This window comes from Dipodomys ordii, unplaced genomic scaffold (assembly GCF_000151885.1).
Source record: "Dipodomys ordii isolate 6190 unplaced genomic scaffold, Dord_2.0 Scaffold14, whole genome shotgun sequence".
NCBI lineage: Eukaryota > Metazoa > Chordata > Mammalia > Rodentia > Heteromyidae > Dipodomys > Dipodomys ordii.
The window spans coordinates 14495733-14501678 of NW_012267230.1; positions in this window are offsets into that span (position 1 = coordinate 14495733).

Consider the following 5946-nt stretch of genomic DNA (forward strand, 5'->3'; position numbering starts at 1 on the left):
GCTCCCGCGCCTCCGGGCCTCGCGCCTGCGCTCCCAGCGGCGCGGGAGGCGGAGATCGGAGCAACGGGGCTCACAGCCAGCCCGGGGGAGCGGGAGACTCTGGTCTCCAATGAACCATCCAAAAGCCAGGAGCGGAGGTGTGGCTCCAGGGGTTTAGACGTGTGAAGAGCGCCAGCCTTGAGCGTCTAAAGTAAGAGTCGAGTAAAACAGGCCCCAGGTTCAAGCCCCAGCAGCAGAAGAAGGAAAACCATAATAAGAAAGAACTGTGCGGGGTGGTGATTCAGCGCAGGGCCGCCCTGGGCTGTGCACCAGAGCCTCGGCCTAGGCCGCCGCCTGGCTGAGATCCTGGCTGTGGTGATAGCAGGGTTTTATGGCTGTCCTAGGATAGGGTTAACCCTGCACCCCAGATCTGCAGTTGGGGATGGAGGAAGTGTAGGCGTGAGAACCCTTTTATCTCCCCCACCCCCCAGGCTAGGACTTGAACTGGGTCTCTGACACTTGCACTCATTGACTCGTTGGCTGGTGCTCTACCACCTGAACCACGCCTCCAAACCCCAACCCTTTGATTACTCATGGATTCTTCCTCTCGGGAACAGGGTGGCCAGGAGGGGGTTTAATCATGGTTAGGGTGAGGATTCCACCAAACTGGCCAAGACTTTCGGGATTTACATTTCTCTCCCGTGAGAGGAAGCGCAGGGAGGGGTGAGCTTGCTCTGGTGTGGACCAAGAGTGCGGAGCGAGGCATGGAGCTTTAACACACTGCAATGGACTCCACATTACAGGACACCACTGGAAAGCACCTTGATAATCCGGTTGTTACTGAACAAAAATGGCAACAAATGCGCCCCCCTGACCCCGCCCCTGGTGCCAGCATGGAGAAGCTGCCTGGAGACTTGGCCTGTGCCATTTTCCTGCAACTTCATGGAATCTTGGCAAGAAGCACCCAGCAGAACCATGCCAACCTTCCTACCATGACACTCTGGGACAAAGAAGGCTGGGGGAATGCAGAAGCAGGAGGTGACCTAGGAGACCACAGACCGCCCATGACTTCCTGTGTGGATCATTCGAGCCCAAACCAGAGCAACTGAAAGCAGATTTGAAATTGCCATGGGCTAGAGACAGAGAGACACATTGACTACAACGGGCATAGCATCCTAGCTATTCAGGAGGCTGAGATCTGAGGATCACAGTTCAAAGCCAGCCCAGGCAGGAATGTCCCATGAAACTCTTATCTCCAGTGAGCCATCGGAGAACTGGAAGTGGTGCTGTGGCTCAAGTGGTAGAGCACTCACCCTGAGATGAAGAGCTGAGGGACAGTGCCCAGGCCCAGAGTTCAAGCCCCACGACTGACAAAAGAAAAAATGGGGGGCATAGCAAAATTTGGGGGTGATTGCTCATGATTGTGGTGGTATTATACTGCTGCTTTTTTTTTTTTTTAATACAAACTCCCTTCAACGAAATGGGACAGGAATGGTAGGTAGCTCATGCCTGTAACCTCAGCCTTCTGGAAGCTGAGGTAGGACTGAGAATTTGAGGACAGCTTGAGCCACATAGCAAGTTCAAGTACAGTTAGGGCCACATAGTAAAACAAAATTGAAAGGGGAGTGGAGGGGAGAGCAGAGAGGAGGCCACAGAGAAGACCCGGAAGGCAGGACTCTGTGGCACCCAGGCAGAGCACCATGATGCAGCTACAAGCCAAGGCATGCTGGCTGCCTCCCATCCCCACAGGCTAGGAAAGAATCAGGGAACAACATTGCTCTCAGAGCCTCCGGGAACCAGCTGTGGCCCCTGCAGCCCTCCCGGACGGACAGAGATAACCTTGCTGCTGTTTAGATCCCCAGTCATGGTGTTCCATCGGCCCTGGGAAACTAACATCCACCCCAGTCAAATTGATCAGAGCAAGCTGCAGTCTGTTTAGCTCCCTAGAGACGGAGCTGGGACAGCTGGGATGGAGAGGGGCTGGAGCAAGCCTGTGCCCCACCAAAGCAAACGAAGAGCAGACGGACAGATTGTCATTGGCTTCTTTGTGCAGCTTGGCTGGGAGGAGCCAAGGAGACACACCGGGACCGCCAGCTCCTCCGTGCTTCCTGGAAAAGGCTGGGCGAGCAGGGGGACCCCGTCCGCTAAAGAGGAAGAGAGATTTGAAGACACAGCAAAGGTACACTAGGTCTGCTATGAAAGAGAAAAACCACAACTCTCCTAAAAGGGAAACAGAAAGACTGAAGAATTCCCAGTGCGCCCAAGAGCTGCCGTCAGCTTTCTTGTTCTTAGTATCGCCTAAGAATCAAAGGGGAAGCCAGGCCTGGGCGTGCAAGCCTGTCATCCAGCAATCAGGAGATGGACGACTGGAAGCATGAGGCCAGTCTAGAGGAGATGTCACGTTCAAGAGGCTGGACGCTGATGGCTCTCACGTGTCATCCTAGCTGCTCAGGAGGCTGATCTGAGGACGGAGGTTCAAAGCCAGCTTCCTCACTGTTCCACGTGAGCAAATGTTATGTTTAGGGTGAATGATAAGTCCGTGTGTCTGGCATTCTTTCCTCAGTGTGCGCTGTAACTGGGGCTTGAACTCAGAGCTTTGTGCTGGCAAGTCAGGTGCTCTCCCCCCGCCCCCCACACATGCTTTTTTTTTATTTCGTTGCTTGTGGGGCTTGAACTCTGGGCCTGGGTGCTGTCCCTCAGCTCTTCAGCTCAAGGCGAGCGCTCTACCGCTTGAGCCACAGCACCACTTCCATTTTCTGGTGGTTCATTGGAGATAAGAGTCTCATGGGACTTTCCTGCCCAGGCTGGCTTTGAACCGTGATCCTCAGATCTCAGCCTCCTGAGTAGCTAGGATGACAGGAGTGAGCTACTGGCACTTGGCTTTTATTAGTTCTTGTTACCTACTAATTTTCGTTTGGGGTTTGGCTACATGATTAGGCTATTTATTTGAGAGCTCTTTGTGTTTGTTTGATTGTTTGTGTTTTAAACTGGGCACTTCCCTCTCAGCCCTGCACAGTGTAAAACATTTTATTTAAAGGTTGAAATGCGGGCTGGGAACGTGGCTCAGTGGTAGAGCACTTGCCTTGCATGCTCGAGGCCCTGGGTTCGATTCCTCAGCACCACATAAGTAAAAAGCCGGAAGTGGCACTGTGGCTCAAGTGGTAGAGCGCTAGCCTTGAGCTGAAGAGCTGAGGGACAGCACCCAGGCCCAGAGTTCAGGCCCCACGACCGGACCCAAAAAAAAAAAATTAAAAAAAAATAAAGGTTGAAATGCTCCAAACAGTAGTAGTCATTGCTGAAAGCCTGGAGGCGCCCTGGTCTGAAACACAGCCATTCTCGGCCTGTCTTCTGTGCCCAAGCTCTGGGAGGGCAGTGGAGAGCTGTGGCCTCTGATAGGTCATGGTGTGGTGACATCTGGGAAGGCTTCCTGGAGGAGGAGGCAGCTTTGCCCCATTTCCTCTGGACAAGCGGTGGATACCCAGGGAGGGCTTTGCAGCTGGGCATGAGCCAGGCGTTTCCAGAGAGCTGGCTTGCTTGAGACCAGACTGAAGAGCAGGTACAACTCTCCCTTTCTATGTGTATAGCGTGTGTGTGTGTGTGTGTGTGTGTGTGTTGGTACTAGGGTTTGAACTCAGGGCCTCACACTCTTGCTAAGTTTTTTTGATCAAGGATGGGTGCTGTACCACTTGAGCCATGCCTCTACGTCTGAGTTTTTGCTGGTGAACTAGAGATAGAGTCTCATTATTTTTCTGCTGGGGCTGGCTGTAAACCTCGATCGATCCTCAGTTCTCAGCCTCCTGAGGAGCTGGGATGCAGCCATGAGCCATCGGCGCCCAGATTCATCTCCTGCGTCTTATCTGGAAACGTCCCCGCTCTCCAGGGCTTCCCAGGGGACACTGAGCCCCCTGCCCATCTTCCTTCTCCTCAGTGCAGGGGGAAAGGGGTGGGTGCTGGGACTCTTGTCCAGAAGTCCAGAATTCAGATCCAGCCAGAGGCTGAAGACTGGAGGCTAGAACTGCAGAGAAACTGGAAGCTGGATTCAAACGTCCAGAGTCCCAGCATTTGGAGGCTGAGGCAGGAAGACTGCAAGTTGGAGGAGAGCCTGGAGAGGAAGACTACGTCGCAAAACAGACAAAACCAAACCAAACACATCCGGGCCACCGCTCCCGTGGGTTGCCATCGGGGAGATCGCCCTGGCACAAGACCCAGGCCCTCTGTGAAAAAAACAAATGGAAAGGGGCCAGGGCTGGGGTGTGGGGTGTGCCTCGAGTCGTCCTGTAGACTTGTATGGCCTAGACACATAGTAGGCTTGTAATGCCTATAAGCTAACATCCCTCATCACCCTGTTTTACAGATGGGGAAACTGAGGGCTGCAGAGGTCCGTGGGCGGATGGATGCGTGCCTGCTAAATGGCCAAGTTGAGATTTGGACTGAGGCCACATGGTGCCGGTGCCCAAGGACCGAGCTCCTTTGTGCTGTTGTTTTATGGGTTTGCTTCTGGTTTATAGGACCGCGCCCCTCCCACAACCTGGGTGTAAGGGGAGCGGCCCGGGAGCCGGGCGCGGCCCGTCATCTGCAGATGACTTCAGTCTCTGTCCAGCGTAGGCAGGGCCAGGACTCAGGGAAGCTGTGCTGACCTTGGCGGTGGGGCGGGCCCGGGTGACTCTGGAAGTTAAAGGGGACTGGGAGCATTTTTTGTTGTTTCTGTTTGTTTCTTTGTTTTTGGCCAGTCCTGGGCTTGCACTCAGGGCCTGGGCGCTGTCCCTGAGCTTCTTTTGCTCAAGTCTAGTACTCTACCACTTGAGCCACAGCACCACTCCAGGCTTTTTCTGTGTGCGTGTACTGAGGAATCGAACCCCAGGCTTCATGCATGCGAGGCGAGCACTCTACCACTGAGCCACCTTCCCAGCCTGACTCTGAACCATATTTCCCAAGATGGCAGTGCAGCGTGGGGGGGGGAGGCCACACGCCCCGTGGCTCCCCCAAGCATTCCCTCCTTGCTACACTTTTCTACTCTGAAGTTGCTCTGCTCCTTCTTGCCGACAGGAAGCCTTGTCCCAGCCCCGGGGCCTGGAGTTTTAGGCCCTGAACCTCCCGCCAAGGAGTCCTTGCACCCCTTTTCTCACCAGCTGGGAGTCCCAGCTCTACCCAGCTCCCCAAGACTCCAGAATCTTGATCCCAGCCAAAGGTGTGTGGATGCTGCTAGTACTGGATTCCCCATGAGCATTAATGGGCTGGGGGGGGGCGTGTAGCTCCATGGTGGGCCTCTGGATTACTATGTACAGGGCCTGGATTCAAGTCCAAGTGCACTTAAATAAGGGAGGGAATGGGAGAGAATGAGGGAACAGGACTCTGTATGAAAAATGTACATTTTACCTGATGAATATAAATGTAACCACGCTGTATCTCACCTCTAAAAATAACCGTAAATGAAAAAATAAACAAATGACGCAAGCAAACCTGGCTCACGCCTGTCATCCTAGCTGCTCAGGAGGCTGAGATCTGAGGATCAAAGTTCAAAGCCAGCCCGGGCAGGAAAGTCTCTGAGACTCCTATCTCCAATAAACCACCAGAAAAGCAGAAGTGGCGCTGTGGCTCAAGTGGTAGAGCACTCGCCTTGAGCTGAAGAGCTGAGGGACAGCGCCCAGGCCCAGAGTTCAGGCCCCACGACCGACCAAAAAAATAAAAAGAGTCACCAGGCCGTGTCTGGAGTCTCGCGTGTGCCCAGCTCCGTGGGGACATGGGGCCTGGACCCCGGCCTCTGCCCTGTCACCCCGAGGCCCCAGTCCAGACTTGGGACGCGGGTCCCAGCTCGGCGCCTGCGGGGCAGGTCCGTCCCTGCCGGGGCCTCCGCGTCCTGCTGTCCACCGAGCCCCAGACGAGGCAGGTGGCCCCCAGCCTGAGCCTGCGGCCCTGGCCTGCTCCACAGCAGGTGCTCGGTGCTCGGTGCTCGGTGCTCCCGGGCCG